The sequence below is a fragment of the Pseudochaenichthys georgianus genome, unplaced genomic scaffold, assembly GCF_902827115.2.
Source record: "Pseudochaenichthys georgianus unplaced genomic scaffold, fPseGeo1.2 scaffold_572_arrow_ctg1, whole genome shotgun sequence".
NCBI classification, from domain to species: domain Eukaryota; kingdom Metazoa; phylum Chordata; class Actinopteri; order Perciformes; family Channichthyidae; genus Pseudochaenichthys; species Pseudochaenichthys georgianus.
Window position 1 is genome coordinate 42,259 of NW_027263132.1, and position 17,305 is coordinate 59,563.

At 43.2% G+C, this 17,305-nt stretch overlaps 1 protein-coding gene and 2 non-coding genes across 3 annotated transcripts in view; 1 reads left to right on the forward strand and 2 right to left on the reverse strand.

Moving 5' to 3' along the window:
• Window positions 1–4,438: 4,438 nt before the first annotated feature.
• On the reverse strand, window positions 4,439–4,529 carry LOC117443272 (small nucleolar RNA U83B). Its single transcript, XR_004551646.1, has one exon. It is a non-coding gene; the product is annotated as a small nucleolar RNA U83B (small nucleolar RNA).
• Window positions 4,530–9,012: 4,483 nt separating this feature from the next.
• Window positions 9,013–9,142, reverse strand: LOC117443271 (small nucleolar RNA SNORA54). The gene has a single exon (XR_004551645.1). It is a non-coding gene; the product is annotated as a small nucleolar RNA SNORA54 (small nucleolar RNA).
• A 3,849-nt stretch (window positions 9,143–12,991) lies between these two features.
• LOC117443266 (HEAT repeat-containing protein 5A-like) overlaps window positions 12,992–17,305 on the forward strand; it is a 50,769-nt gene continuing 46,455 nt past the window's right edge. The window contains exon 1 of the mRNA XM_071202566.1: window positions 12,992–13,120. The gene's annotated coding sequence lies outside the window, so the exon portion shown is untranslated. The remainder of the gene's footprint in view (window positions 13,121–17,305) is intronic.

Sequence of the window (17,305 nt, forward strand, 5' to 3'; positions counted from 1 at the left end):
ACATGTCTACCCTACTTTTATAATTTTCGAATCATAAATCTAATCGATAGATTATAAAAGGGTTTTAGGACGCGGCACTGCAGCCAACTCCATCGATCAAGCTGGCTGAAACTTTCTCTCCCTCTTCTTCCCATACTCCCTGTCACTGTCCTTTAACTCCTCCGGTGACTTTCTTTTATTTGAAGATTGTTTTTTGCCCGGCGCTTGGCCGGTTACCGCTGGTATTAAAAACATTTGGCGAATGGTTAGGTGGCGCGATAGTCTGTAGTGAAGCAGCGCGCTCCCGCTCACGGGAGCCTGCTCCCGCTGCGCTCCGGAGCAAACAGCTGTTTGCTTTTCACCCAACAACAACGACAACCGACTCACGGAACGCTATGTTGTAGCGTTGATAAACGAAACAATTTAACTAAATTGCTAGTCAAAATACCAATACCACAGGACCATTTTTATATTTTTAGTGGCCCGAGCGGGCAAGTGGAAAGTACGTTATGCTGGCCGGGGTGTCTAAATAGTGCTTCCGGGCCAGCGGGCCATTTAATGTCGAGCCCTGCCGGTTATCGGCCGGCCCACATCGTCCGACCGGCCCACTTCAGTACCGGCCCATCGGGATTCGTCCCGAACGTCCCGATGGCCAGTCCGCCCCTGCCTACACTCATCAAATCTGGACTGGATTATCCCACGGAGGCTAAAGATTCTTTATAACACAGTTTCAGATTTGTGAAACCTTTATTCTATTTGTGAAAATACAAAAAAGGGAGATTTCAGTGCTTTTTTTTTTACATGTAGACCACATTAGACCAGGTCCTGATCTGAAACCACTAGACCAGACTCATCAAATCTGGACTGGATTATCCCAGAGAGTCTAAAGATTCTTTATAACACAGTTTCAGATTTGTGAAATCTTTATTTTATTTGTGAAAATACAAACACAGGTGGAAGGCTGAGGTTGCTGCAGATCAGGATCAGAAAGTGAACCTCCCAGCGGGGGCAGGGCAGGGCACAAACAGGACGACACCCCCTCCCAGTACCTGCCAGAGGACAGCAAGGCAAGGAGCACAGACAGGCAGAAGGGGGGAGGGGTCGTCACAACATGTTCTTTTGTTTTTGTTTTATTGTCTTTGTATTTAAGTATTCCAGTAATGTATGTTGCATGTTTTAATTTGATTGTATTTACTTCTTTAAATGAAATTTGTTTTAGGTTCACTTATAAAATCTGTCCAGGGACAACAGATGAAAAATAGCCTCTTGGCTAACTCTGGCACATTTACAGGAATGTTAATTAATGTGCACTGTCCCTGTTAAACAAATGAATAAATAAATAAAAATAAGTGTATGCTCCTCATTTAGGTGATAATTCTTTAGCTACAAAGTTTTCGTATCTTAAATACTGTTTCATAGCAAACCAAAAAATGAAAGGAATTCAGGTTCATGAGATAAAGAAAAAGGCTAACCTTCAGTCTTTCATCCACTCTGAACAGCTTCTGCTGCTTTGTCCTAAAGCTACAGATGAATAGCAATTATTTTTCTGAGAGAAGACAGGATTACAATGAACCAACTTTCTCATACCATTGTTACCAAAGTGTTATTTTCTAATCTTGCAATGTTTTTCACATTCCAAGCAAGTACTCAAGAGGACATACTGTAATTAGGCAAACAAAGCTTGTTGCTTAAAGTAAACTTGAATAATGCTAGTTATAGACTATATTTAATTTCCTGTTGAAATGTTTTGCCTGCAGCTGTAAATACATTACTGTAAGTTTATATAAGTATACCTACTTATCTGTTGAATTTTTATTTGCAACAAAAAATTATAATAAATTTGAGAAGTAAAGACTTTATTCTTCCTTAATTAGCTGTCCAAACTTACCCGATTTGATGAGTGTAGGTCTAGTGGTTTTAGATCAGGACCTGGTCTAATGTGGTCTACATGTAAAAAAAAGCACTGAAATCTCCCTTGTTTGTATTTTCCACAAATAGAATAAAGGTTTCACAAATCTGAAACTGTGTTATAAAGAATCTTTAGCCTCTCTAGGATAATCCAGTCCAAATAAATCGGCTATGCAGCGATTTAAGACGTTCAAACACGGAGGATTGTTCGCTCAGCACTGTAAATTAAATGTCCCTTAACTTTCCCCTTAACTGCCGAATCGGATGCTCTGAATCGGAAGCCAATTTCAGCGTCGTAACAAACAATGTAATCCACTTTCAATATCAATCTCAGCAAGACAAGACACCCACCAGCACAAAGCATGAGATCAAATTAAAGTAGGGTTCACAGCTCACAAGGGTACATGGTCATAGTAGATCTCAATCTCTTCTTGAAAGAGGTCATTTCAGCAAGGTAGTTTGGCAATGAGTTCCATTCCGTTATAGCTCTATAAGACACAGAAGATGTGTCCTGGGTTTGGGTGCCAGAAGATGGCTTGATGTAGCTTGTCTAGTCTTATGCTCTCGTGTAAACTATTTGATCATTAAAAATGCAGTGGTTTTTTGATGGATGTTGTCTCCATTTGACCAGCTCGTCCCTATGTATGTATCTGTGCGCTCATGGAGCATCATGCATCTTTCCCCCCCTTCTTCTCGACCCTCTTCTATCCCAGGTGTGAAAGCCTCATCGCCTGAATCTCCCTGAACTATCTGGTGCAGAAAATGTCTGCTTCAGTTCAGCTGCAACAATATTGAGTCATAAAGTCCATGAAGACGGTCCTGACGTCCACTAGAATGGACATTTATAAAAGGGCTGTTATTTGAAAACTTGAATTATTTAATGCTTTCAGAACTAATTCTATAGTTCCTCACATGTTAACAAGAATATATATGATTTATGGTAAAAATGACAATTATTCAACAATATTTGACTTCTCCTGCTTCTATACAATTTTGTTTTTCGTATGTCAGCCATTTTGGATGAAAAGAAAGCAGAATTTCCCAGCATGCAATTTTAACCAATGACATCACTGGAAAGACCAGGATGTCCTCTGTGCAGCACATCAGGGACTGAAAGAGTAGCTCAAAAGAGTAACAGGAGATGCAGGTTAACAAAATGTCCACTCCAGGGGACTTCTCCAATGGGCTGGGTCCCAGGAGGAAACAGAACATGTTTTAGATCTTTGAGTTCATCTCATGAAAAATGGGAGCAAAAAGAAAAGTGTTGCATTTATATCTTTGTTCAGTGTACATACACATCGTGTGTTTTGCAATAAGTTACGTACACATGTTTGTCAGTATAATGTTTTACAAGAAGGATATGAAACAATCTTTGAGTTTGTTTTTTATTAAATAGCTGCAGTACAGGAATGATGGCGACAGTCAAAGCAGCACAGCTTGAGAGGACTTCAAGCAGTCTCTTCCTCGGTGAAGCGTCCTTCTTGAGTGGTCCCTGTGAGATCAAAGAAAGACACCATCAATGGTTTGGCTATACTTTAGAACAGGGATGGGCAACTTGGATGGTGGTGGGCCACAGTGCATGTACTGGCCACCGGGGGGCCGCAGATCCACTTGGAACACAGACACACATTCCATGTGTTGCAAGTAATTATTAACAAATATACTAAGTCTGATCTTCATCGACATTTCACAATCTTTCAGGGAACATCCTCTAATAAGCCACCAAGCAAATATCAGTTCACAGATATGTTATTTAACAGTGGAATGAAACTATTGGAAAGCACGGAAAGTGTGTGTGCATTGAGAAGAACCATTAAGAGGACACAAACATGAAGTCATGAACACTAACCCAGACAGTCGTCTAACCTGAACCTAGGACACTTGGAGCCTCTGCTGAGGCACGATAAGGGGCGTGTCCACACAGACCCGTCAGCCCGCACTCTGCTGTTCCTCAGCGCCGCCCCCTCCCGCTGAAATTATGAATGAACAGCGTATAGTAATCAGAGATAACACGGCAGTTTGTTTTCATCCGATTTAAAATAAACAAAGTCCTGGTTTTTAGAATATTAAACTTGTTTCTCCAAATTCAGATGAAGAATAAAGCTTTGAAGCTTCGGCATAATTACAAGCGGCAGCTTAACGTCACAGCAGCCACAACAGCAGCCGGCATTTCTTGTGAGTGTTTCCCCGGATATACATTCAAACCAGATTTATCATCAGGATTATTGTAGAATAGGTCTTTTTAAAAAGGGAATGACGTAACTATAAATAAAGTGAGTCACAGAAAAGAAGCTTCTTTGTGTGCCAACGCCCTTGTATCCGTGACCCTTGGTGATGCCATCGATCTGGTCCTGGGTGAAGACGTTGTGAACGGCCTGCTCCAGCTTCTCACGGGCCAGCCCACCTGGTCAGAGGTGCTGCCTCCGTGCAGCTGCACCTCCATCAGAGGACACTTCTTCTGCGCAACGGGCAGCAGGCGCATCTAAACAGAAGGAATAAAATGCACCTCAGAACTGGGAAATCATAATTCCATGTCAAGTGAAACACGTTTGTCGTCTCAGAAGGAAGGCAGCTGGAAGGTATCCTCATGTGTATCGGGCACCACGCCGGTGCAATCATCCGTGGTCTCCTCACTGACAGACCAGCAGGTCGGCCCGTCAGTTACTTGGATTTATCGTGCAATATCGACCTTTCCTTTTGCCCCATATGGGGGATCCTATATTTTAGATTTGCATTAAACCACAATTATGGAGAAAGTAAAGTCTTTTAAAAATGGTTTTATTATGCCATTGTATTAAAGTGGCAAACAAATAGGTCTTAAAATGATAAAGACGTTTAATCCAGTCGTTTCTGGGACCGCACGTTGTCCAAAACATGCATTTATGGCGACCGGCCAACAAGCAGGAAAATGAACACCTCGTTGTAATCGTGAGCTTTACTAACCTGCGTGTGCAATGAGCGCCGACATGCTGCGGCTCAACGCCAGCCACCCCGAGGAGGAGCGGGACATGAAGGCCGTGGAGGCGAAGAAGCAGTACGAAGTCACAAGGCAGGAGTTTGAAGACAGCGGCGGAGGAGGAGGAGCGTCCTCCAGTCCTAGGAAGGAAAGCAAAAAGCTGGAGTTAAGGAGGAGGATGTTGGTTGTCGTGGACCCCCGTCTTAAGGGGGGGGGGGCTGTGATGCCACGGTGAGTTCATCAGCAGAGAGGGTGTGGCTGTTCTGTCCGTGCTGCAGTAACTCGGGGCACCTGGGTCCGGTGCAGCTATTCAGAGCCTCTCTGCTCTTCGCCGTCCTCTCCTGCAGGCTCTGATGAGGACACAGAACTTCATTTGAACTGTTTGTGCAAATAAACACCTTTTTCTACCCGTTGACATGTTGCGTCTCCCTTTCGTTGTGGCCTTTTGAGCCGGGTCGCAACAGTGCGGATAACCTGGCAGTACTTCTTCATGGAACCAGTGTTTCATTCTATTTGTGGGGCATGGCACAGTTTCTAAGAAGCACTTTCCACTGGCCAGAGGAGCTCATCAGGGCACACGCCACCTGAGCGGAGCAGCCAGAGGAGGTGTGACTCACTCGGTGAAAACACAGGTCTATCATTTTCACCGGGCAACCAGCTGCTTCAATGAGGCGTTTAAATGTATCGCAGCAACTCACCAGTTCCTGTAGAATCGACGCTTGCACTCTTCACCGAGGTGCTCGGCGAAGACAGTCTTGAAGGAACGCAGGCCACGGGGTGTGCCGACGTAACCAACGACAACCATGGGAGGGGTCTCAAGAATGGTCAGCCTCAACCACTTCCTTCTTGTTCACCTCTGCGCTAGAAAACAATAGTTTAGATATGAAGAACTTTCCTGACTTGTGACCGCTGTAGTATTTATGATACGGTGTAGACTGCGCTCAGTGCTCGACATTCATCAAGGGGTATAAGCCCCATTATGTCCGCCCGTCGAGGGGATCATCACCGGCAGTATACTGACAGACATCTCGAATGTTTTCGCCCAAACGATTGATCGATAATAGTTAGCTGCAAATTCATTTAAAATTAAACTCAGTCCACTCACTTGAGCCAGGCCAGGCTTGTAGCCCAGGAAGGCGGTCAGGTGCACGGGCTTGGTGGGCTCATCCTTGGGGAAGCTCTTCGCCTTACCACGATGACGGCTCCTCGTGCGGGGCAAGAAGCCCAGGGACCCGCGGCGGGGAGCCGAACATTCACGGTGAGACTGGAGGGAGGAAAGAGTGAAGTCAGCCGGTTCATCCGCAGAGCTAACTGTGTGTAAGCGCGGCCTAGCTCAACATTAAGCATCGAGGGTCTGAAATACAGCATGGGCGTATTTGGAATAACGGAAGCAAGTAGAAATGCGTTCTAATATAATAGTCAAGTTTAAAATCTGCGTTAGAATTCAGGTCAAAGTAATTCAAGTTAACTGCTGTAAGAAATTGAAATCAATGTTTAATGATGTAATTTAGTTTCAACATACAGTAATCTTAAAACTGTTTTATTGTGAAAACATTTCCGGTTAGCATTCGCCTGTGGCTAACGTTGATGCTAAAGTTTATTTTGAAAAGCTATTCTGAAATAGCAACAGTAAGCTTGGCTAGCGGCTTTGTGTTACAAACGATGCAGCCGTTAAAATGCATTGAATAAAAAGTCACGAGAGAGTCGAGGAGAAGAGGCACGTGGAGTTATACAATGAAGACACTACGTCTAAATCCGGTTTCACGCGATATCGGACGTTGGTGAAAGGAGGGCGGAAGATTACGTCACAGCCCAGAGAGGAGGAGCGAGGGGGAGATCCAAGCAGGAGGAACTAACGCGTCTCGCTCTCTTTTCCACGGCCGGCCTGCGAGAGGGAGCTGCAGCCTCTCTCCCCCGACTACCTTCCGTCTGTTACATTACCACGCCATTTAATTAAGTAACCAATCTGACCTTTCTCAGAGACTCCATCGTCTCTTACCTTTGAAGCTTCTCTCCTCGGACGCGGGAACAACGAATACTCCAATAATGCTAAAACAAATATATCCATTCTAGACGGGGAAACCTTCTCTTGTCCGATCCGTCTGGAGCGACTGAAGGATCCCGTGGCGCTGCCCTGTGGACACAGCGACTGCGTGAAGCGGACTCCAAGCTGTCCTGCTGATCACTGCTATGCTGGAGCTGGAGATACGGTCCTTCTTGAGTGGTCAAAGAAAGAGACGATCAATCGTTTGGCTAGACTTTAGAAAGATGCGCATGTAGTGCATGTGTGGGCTCAGAGCCCGATGTCTCCAGAGAGTGAACGGGGAGCCAGCACAGACAGCCACTGCTCCCCTGCCTCGATGGGGTCGCTGTAGCACTGGAATGGAACCACCAGCTCGTACTGAGGAAGAGCCAGGTTACGAACAGCGCGGAGAAAATAAAATTGCTTCCAAATTCTTAATTGATATTCAGACTTCTTAAATGGTATGCTGGCAAAATGTGCACAAATAAGTATAAAGGTCTTGGAGACTAAGAAAATAAACGTGATGGAGGTACAGCTTTCAAACTCGTACCAGGAACGCCTTCTCCTCCGTCACGCTCTGGAAGCGGTGTCCATGAACTTCAGGGCGATCTTCTCCACGGCACGACGGCTGCTCTGCACGAGCAGAGACTGGGAATAAAGAAGAAGAACCAGAGTTTAACACTTGTGTTGGGAACTAAGTCAGTGATTTTATGTTCAGATATTCTTTAGAATAATTGACTCCCACCTCAGCAAGTTAAACTATACCAGGGGCGCTCAGCAGCCACACGTGTTTATATGAAGCAGTGCAATCTGTCCTTACCTCGCGCAGAGTCAGCACCTCTGCTTGACTCCCACAACACAGCCTTTAACCATGATCAGTGGCGGCGCCAGGGTATGGCTGGGGTAGGCTGCAGCCATACCGAGAGATGGCTCAGCCCCACCTTGAAAAAGTATGTTAAAGTAGCATGTTGAGAACACACGGATTACGGAAATCTACCGGTCGCGTCCACAACACACAAACTGATCCTGCTGCAACAACAAGTGCACGTTACTGACGCAATACGGTTGAGACCATTCAGGCTTATGCTAGAGGGGTGCAAGGAACAGTCCAAGTAGTGGGGGAGTTTTATACACTGAAGGTGTGGAAATTCCCTCTCGTTATAATATCAGCGCGGCCGCGGTCAGATCGAAATGCCTCCGAATGCAATTTGAATAGACCTACAGCCAATCAGAGCAACGACACGTTGGGTCTGCTGCGTCATGCATTACTGATACGTCACGTTCACAGTGAAAAGTCCCCGAACTCGCGCCGAGTAAATTGCAGACAGACAGCAGAACTTCTAGGATTAATTGTATATTTCGGATGGATAGATTTGTTCTTAAACGCCCTCGCATTGAGGTACAAGGCGAACAGGTGCCAGAGTCACACGACCCACCTGAAGAGTGAGTTTTGAATATATTTTGAAATAATGGGTCATTTGAAAAAGTGTTTTGTATGACAATAGAGACACAGGCCACCTGTTGTGTGCTGTGTCTCCCTCACTCCCCCAATTCTATATGCCAACGTTTCTTGTTTCTGCCGCTGCGTAGCATGTTGTAAAACGTGGCATTAGCAGAATAGGTTATTGTAGTTAAACTCACGCCTGTTGCTCTCGATGTAATTTAGCTGATAAATGGAGACTAATAAAAGCCTCCCGCGTGGCGTTTCACTGTCAAGGGGTGCGATATAGCGTGTATGTAATCACATTACAAATACTGACTTGAGCTCCACCACTGTATGGGTTAGCCCTACCATAGATTACCCAACAAAAATACTCTGGCGCCACCACTGACCATGATAATAATAATAATTTCTATAGCGCCTTTCACGAAACCCAAGGACGCTTCCTTGGTCACATCTCCATCGTGGACAAATCCACCATTAAAAAGCAAGTAAATTGAGTCACATATTCTGCTTCCAACAGGTCAATGTAATTAAAGTTACCCACACTGTTAGCATGGCTAGCTTAACATGTGCACGCTTGTCGGACACCAAAAGGAAGACGCGGAAACAGTTAACACAAATGTATACATGCTATTCGCATACATTTTTCGTAAAAGAAAACTAATGTTCTTAAACTTAATAAATCCAACTGGGCTCAGAGCCAGATGTCTCCAGAGAGTGAACGGGGATCCAGCACAGACAGCCACTGCTCCCCTGCCTCGATGGGCTCACTGTAGCACTGGAATGGAACCACCAGCTCTACTGAGGGAGAGCCAGGTTACGAACAGTGCGGAGAAAAGATCCATTGAAACCAGATTTGACATCCGTCAGGATTATTGTAGAATATCTCGTTTAAAAAAGGGAATAACTCAAGTATAAATAAAGTAGCGGCCTTCATTGACTGCCATTTTGAAAGCAGCCGGTGTAGTTAAGTGTAACTGAAAACAAATATATCCATTCTATTGGTGTACATGTTGCATAAAAGTAATCCAATGTTCCTAAACTTAATTAAAACAACGGATGCTTAAGATGTGTAACATATTCCTATTCAGAGCGCAGGAAGCAGGAAGGTAAACTCACCATCTTGTGTCCACTCCGAGTGAAAGAGGCCAACGTGATGCTTGCTTCAAGCGACAGGCTGCTTCTTTATATATGTGTGGGGAATGTGACGTGATCACATGACCGGTGACCGGTAGAAAGTTATAACAGTTTGCCGGCAGTTTCAGAAATACCTTTCTCTTTGCTACGCGCGCGCCGTTATCTCCCTCAAGGTAGGACTCGCGAGTTTAAGGTGGTGTTACCGTCTTTTCAATGAACCTATTGAAGTGTCTCAGTTCAGTTTGGATTTGATTAGGGCAAGATACGTTTTCCCATCATGGAGGGAAACTCTTCAGACATTCAAAGCACGAGACCAGGTCTGTTACAAGCAAATATGGTGTTTTACTCAAAGTTGTAATCGTTTTTAAGCGACTTGTACGTGTGTTGCAGAGTGTAGCAGTGCTCATAGCCAGCCGAGCAACCCGGGAAACTGGCTATGGACGTTTGATCACTTTCTTCTATCTTTTATTATTCTTTATAACATCTGTGTTTGTGTTTAATCCATAGAGCTGAGTATGAGGGTTCCCCCCCTGGATGGAGCCAGGAGGATCTATTACTCTGCCAAAGAAAGCCTGGATTTAAACCTTCTTTTAATGTTATATTGAATTGGTGTTGGAGCTGGCAACTATTATGTTGCGTTTGATTTTTAAAAAGACTACTGTCCTCTCGTGCTTTTTTAGTTTCTGTCAATAGTTTTCTTGTGTGCAGATTGTGGGCAATATAATTGACAACGTGTTGGTCAACTGAACTTGGCAACACTAAACACAACCACACCTTAACACGAGCAGAAACAGACTGCCTGCTCACCTGGAGATGTCGCACTCAACCTTCTCTACATTGTTGACAAGGAGTAAATGATATTAAATCAAATGTTGGCAGTGCTAAACATTGCCAGACCAAAACAAATGTTCTTTACAATCTCCAGAAGACGTTGGTCGGGAGGGATGATGGTCTGTGGAGGAGCCATTTTATGGGTGTTTGTGTGTCAGTTTATTTAAGTTATATATATAGTGCAATATTATTTTTGAACCCTTTGTGGCGGGGTTTAGCTGCACCGGGTGTATATAAAGAGGTCATAGGTGACAGGAGAGGGAAGGACACAGAAGGAAGAGAGCATACCGATTCCACCAGCCCGGCAGATGCTCATCACAACAACTAGAACTGTACAATTAACCCTGGTATGTAAAGCTGAATAAACCTCATTATAAACTGCAACAAAGGACCGGAAACTCATCTGTTTGTGTCTGCCTGGATCTCTCTTCAGCCCTTCTGTGAAAGTAACGACAACAATATATTGGACATAGGAAAAGGAAATTGCCGTTACATTCTGTTTTTAAAACGCTTCCTAGCACGTGAAGACCAAGCTGCCCATCACACTAAAGCTTTGTAAACATTTCATTGAGACGCCACATTACCACAAATAATTCCCAGCTTGTGCAAAATGAAGATGAACATTAGGCAAAACAGACCATAAGCTTGTGTGGATATATCGTATAAAACATAATGTATTCATTTCAGGCAGGGAGACGTGTTGCTTTGTGTCTCGTGTTTCTTTTCATTCACAACTGATCGTCGCACTGACTTGCTCCTCTGCTGCCCTCCAGTGGCCACGAGGCACAACAGGTACTTCTACATTACAGCATGTATTTCCTTCTGAACATGCACTTTACTAAAGCTCTAAACATGGCGCTTGAACACAAATATAAACTATATACAATAGAATCAGGAAGATAGTACAACACGAATGCTCTGATGACAGTGAGCAGAGATGTGTTTTGATGTGTGGGCATAATGTACAGGGGAATAGTCAAATGACTGCCACGAGGCCTTTCTATGACACTGAATAGGAACAGACCGCAGCTCTGATTTAGGAGATCTTGCTGACCAACAATTGCTGACCCTAAAAAACCTCTGCAATCCAGACTGACTCTTTTGACTTTCTTAATGTTGCTCCAACAAAGCCTTGTACCCAGATGCTACATGGCTACTAAGCTACATTTGAAACATTCAGCACTTTTCTATAACTTAGAGGCTGCACTGTCTGTCTGTCTGTCTGTCACAGACTGGCTTCAAAGGGGAGATGTGCTGTCAAAGTGTATGAATAATGCATTGTTTCCTTGTTAATAAAGTGAACCATTATGTTGCATATATCACAAACACAACAAGGACTTTCATTCACAGTAAGTGTACATCTGTGTCTTGTGGCCAAAGGCACGTTAACAGAGTAACAGCTGAACAGGGACCTGGTTCAATAAGATGTCATATCTCCGTTGGTGTGGACAGTCTTCATTTCCATCATCCTCGACATTGAGAAACACCCATGGTATACGTGTTTCGCCTAGGAGACTAAATGAAGGGGAAATTCGCCCTTCTGTTTGTTGTGAGCCGTGAAGGCGCTCGATGATTCTGTTATCGACTTGGTGCTACCAGCGAGATGTCGAGAAAGCAGGAGACCAGAAGTGAACATCTTAAACAATAAAAGCTCACAATTCGCGAAGCAACACAATACTACACTAAACAACTGAAATTAAAACGTGTTTTAAGAATAAAGTGATGGAGAAGCTAGGAAAATAATCGAATAATTGATTTAGTAAGGGAGTGATATTGAGACTGTACCACAGTGGGAATTAATCTGAATTTGACCTTGATTAAAGCTACTACTACTACTTGATTTATTTGGGGTAAACTGCACTTAATTCTTATGTGTTCTTGTTTTAAGATTGAGCCCCATTTCAACGGATGACTAAGGAATAACACATTTGCTAAATATCTAATTCCTCATGGACTTAAATTCCCTAAATATATATATATATATATATGTTGTGCTCATTTACGGTGCTTTAACAGGGCCTAAACGGTGTCTTTATTTCTTGTTTGACCCTTTTACGTGTTTGAGTATTTAAATATGCTAACACAATGTGTAATCTACTCTGGTATGCCCCAAATAATTCAATGCTGAACAAGTGGCTTTTATTTTTGTAAAGAAAGGTAACCGTGTGTAGTATTTAAGTGCAGTTCCAGTTTTCCCCACAGATAAGATAAGATAAAATAAAGCTTTATTGTCTCCCTTAGGAGAGATTTGTCTTGGGCATCGAGATATAATACACATAAAACATTCAGGTCAATCAGTCATAGATACAGGAGGGCTTCAGGGGGCGCATAGCGGATTAACAGTAGAAAACACAATTAAAAAAAAAGGCAAACAAATTGATTTAAAGTGCAAGGGGGCTCCACGCCAGGCACAGGTACATTCCTACATCCCCACAATAGTGACACTGATGATTTAAAGTCTTTTCAGGGGGGAAAAGAGTGCTGAAAGAGTGCTAAATGTCTGATAACAGTCTGCTAAATGTCTGATAACAGTTTGGTAAAAGTCTGGTTGTTTCATAAACCCATAGTAATGATACAATAAACCATTTACATCTAAAAGTATTGATTACAATTCATTTTTAGGGGAAAAAGTACGGAGAGAAGCCTGAAAAAATTAAGTAACCGGATGTAGTATGTTGTGAGTTCCGCTAGCTTGACAGTTGGTCCAGTCAGCGGCGGGTCGGTTGAGCTGCTCCGTGACATTAAGAGCATCACAAATAAACAGAAATAAACTCCCTGCTTGTTTGTTTTTCAACCGACACTCTTCTGTTTGGATTAAAGGGCTTTTAACGGACACTAACAGGTAAACAGTCTCATTATAATTTCGCGTTGTTTCTAAACTTTTGCTCGTTAGCTAACCCGGTTAGCCACCCAATGCTAGCAGCGAAGCTTGTTAGAGTGTATTAAAAAACATGAATGAAGAAGCTGTTTTGTTGTTTGTGAGATGACACGGGTCAGTTTGTGGTTTTATATCAACTGTTGGTATACTTAAGAACACATATAACTTATAAGTGATGCGTTATATGTATTTTATATGTCTGTAAAAGAGTAGACTGTTTGTATTATTCCTGGTATTTAATGTGATATAAAACAAAGCTACAAAATGACATGCTAATCATTGCATAGCAGACACAAAGCTATGTTTCTCCTCCAACACTACAGTTTCTTAACTCAGATAATCTACTGATGTTTATTGTTATAACTACAAGAATCAGTATTTTATTCTTGTACAGTATTTATTTCACATGTGTGTAGTCTCCTCCTGCATTACTTTGTCACTTTCAACATTCCTTTGCACTCTTTTATTTCTTCTTGCACTAATGTTATTGTTTTATGTCCTATATATATATATATATATATATATATGTTGCATTGTTGAAGGAGACTAGGACTTCAGATGTTCATGTCTGGACTGTAGCTGCTGTGCATTTGACAATAACTCCTTTGAGTTAGAGTTGAGGGTACCACTTTACAATAAGTTTATTTATAATTAGGTTATTAATTAGGTTGTAAACAATTTATGAATCATTAAGAACCATTTATAAATCAGTTCTAACATAGTTTTCATACATCAGCACAGGCTCACTATTTGGCAAGATGACTAAGCCTTACATTGGCTACATAGCTTACTTCATGTTCTTCATCAGCCAGCATCCTTGGTATCCGTTGTTCACTGAGTTGATTCCCCTCCTTCCATCTTGATGTTTCTTGGCATCACTTTATGACCATTTATTTATAATAATAATAATAAATGATATTTATATAGCGCCTTTCTTTTTTTCTTTCTTTTTTTCCCCTTTCTTTTTATAGTGCTACGTTCACCGGAGCAAACAAACCACGGCTGGAGTTGCACAGCAATTCACATAAAGTGTTTTCGTCATTACTAATAAACAGACATTTCTCCAGATAACAGAACATACAACAACACATGTAACAACAACAAACAACTAAACAAAACGTAACGGGGGGGGGGGGAAATGCAAGGATGACTTCCTAAGACAGCTGACATACACAGGACATTTCATACACAATACATTATACATTACACAGGAGATGCCATATTGACAGGGTCAGATAGGAGGGCTGTGGACAGTGAACCGCAATCCTCCTGTCACCCCTCAAAGTCCCCAGCAGAGAAGCTGCACGCTCCATGTTCAGCAGGTCCAGATACTCCCTCAGCCATGAGTCCCTAACGCAGGCTGGTTTGCGTTCCTTCCAATTTAGTAGGATGAGTCTTTTTGTGGCTAAACAGCCCGATGTCCAGAGCCGATCGGCAGTCCTTGCAACATTGCCATTTGGCTTGAGACCCAGCATGCAATGGGACATGTAGGGACATTAACTTTTAAAGATTCAGACATTAAGGATATTACTTCTGACCAAAGTTTTTTTACCGCTGGACATTCCCAAAGTAGGTGCAACAGTGTACCTCGCTTGCCACAAGTCTCTGTGTTTATTGTCCATCTTGGATTTTGTAACAGGGGTGATGTAAGCTCTATTGAGAATGTTGAACTGTACGATCCTGAATCTTACACATTTAGAAGAGAACATAGCTGACCTCCAAATGGAGTTCCATTGCAAAGCAGACGGAGAGATATTCAAGGCATGCTCCCAGGACAGTTGGACAGGAGAATAGGTATTCGGGGCAGCCCTAGATAATAATTTATAAATGTTAGAGACCACACCTGATGATATGATTGCTTTCTTGAGGCGCTGGTCCTCTTCCATGCATGAAGCAAGCATGGCTCCCTCCTTACATGTTGTACTAATAGATGCTAGTTGTGCATATGTTAGAAAAGATGAGTCCGAGAGACCATACTGATTTTTGAGTTGTTGAAATGGAAGGGTTTGGTCTCTATATATCTGTCCAATTGTAGTAATACCAGCCCTCTGCCAGATATTATTACTTAAGGCGCTCCTCCTGCAGAAAGACAGGGGTTGCTCCACATGGGGCAAGACGGCAAAGAGAGCCCCTCTATGTTGAGTCTCCTGTGCGGTTGCTTTACAATAGAGCATGAAAAGCGGATGATGGTATTATCCATTGAGGGTGGTGGTTTTGGGCGGTACCACATTGAGGCCAGAGATATGTTTCGGTTTACAGACATGATGGATTGCTCCAGCCATTGCCAACTGCCTACCGGAGAGGCACTTTTGTACGCCCACGATAATGGATACTTTGCGTTGAAGGACAGATAATACTGGAATGCATCCAGGACTCCCAAACCTCTTGGAATGATCAACTTATTATGTGCGATTCTGGGTTTTTTATTATTCCAAAGGAACTGAGTGAAGAGGGATTTGATATCTTTAAACCATTTTAGTGGGAATTCAAGAGGAGATAATATGAGAAAGCCTTGGGAGAACATTCATTTTCAAGGTTTCTGCTCTGCCCCGTAGAGAAAGTGGTATGGCCATCCATCTGTTGATGTCCTCCTTAATGGACTGGAAAATAGCAGGGCCGTTAAGGCTAAAGATTTTGGAGATAGGAGAGACGATGTTAATTCCCAAATACCTCATTCCATTTGTTTTCCAAATAAAGGGGGTGTTCATTAGGTTGTGCTTATATGTATATGAGTTAAGTGGGATTGCTTCACTCTTGTTCCAATTCATCTTATATCCAGAGAAGCTGCCAAATAAATGTATCATATCAAGAACTGCGGGTATAGAGAGTGCTGGCTTGCTCAAAGTAAGAAGTATATCGTCAGCGTACATATTTAATTTGAAGTGGTGTCCATGAATGTTCACACCATGTATGTCACCATTAGAGCGAATTGCACAGGCGAATGGTTCTAGTGCCATAATAAAAAGTAGGGGACTAACGGGACACCCTTGCCTCACGCCACGGTGTCAGGGGAAAGGTTTTGAGATGAATCCATTTAGGGATGCACGATATTGGTTTTTTGAAACCGATACCGATAACTTCCTGCTTCTCAAGACCGATACCGATAATAAAAAAAAAAATACGCCACTAATTATTTTAACGCGATTAACGCATGTGTATTTTTTTACCTTGGCCGCCCCGTAGTTTCAGAGCGCATCGAGTTTAAAATACCATCTACAAGCTGACGCTGACAGCCCCGCTCCTGCCGCCCGCTTGTGGCAGACCACACTTCCACGCTCACCGGCAGGCACCGACTGGCCATCGGGAGGACTGTGTGTGTGTGTGTGTGTGTGTGTGTGTGTGTGTGTGTGTGTGTGTGTGTGTGTGTGTGTGTGTGTGTGTGTGTGTGTGTGTGTGTGTGTGTGTGTGTGTGTGTGTGTGTGTGTGTGTGTGTGTGTGTGTGTGTGTGTGTGTGTGTGTGTGTGTGTGTGTGTGTGTGTGTGTGTGTGTGTGTGTGTGTGTGTGTGTGTGTGTGTCATTGTTGTTGTTAGCATCTGGTGCTAGCTAGCTGCGCTAACGGATAGAAGGAGCTGTTTAAATGAAAACAGAGGAGCGACATTTCGCCACAACTACGCCGAGCACTTGACTTGATGCAGAAGTCAGCACACTCGGCAACATGATTGCAGCGTCCAGGCAGCTCCGGTTCGAGCATATGCCTTGAGTTGCACACAGCTCCAACGCGTGCGCGCAGACACACACACACACACACACACACACACTTTGTATTGTATTATTGTCTTCGTACGCTTTTACCACACCATCGTAGCGATGGCGATGTTTCTGGTGACTGATCAGGTTCGAAGTATTAGGGAGCGCTGGATTTGTGAAGAACTCCCCTCTTCCTAAACCACTAACACCACAGTACTGGCAAAAGCCGAGTGAAAAACAAGCGCCCCTCATCCCAATCCACCCACACCGCAGCATTTTTTCTTTTTTTTTACCCAAAAAATATATTGTATATTATCGGGGCTATTAATACTGGTATCGGGTTTATCGGGATGACGTCATAATTCCTAATATCGGACCGATAATTATCGTGCATCCCTAAATCCATTAGTTCTAACAGAAGAGAAGGGAGCGCTATACAAAGCCTTTACCCAGCTAATCAAC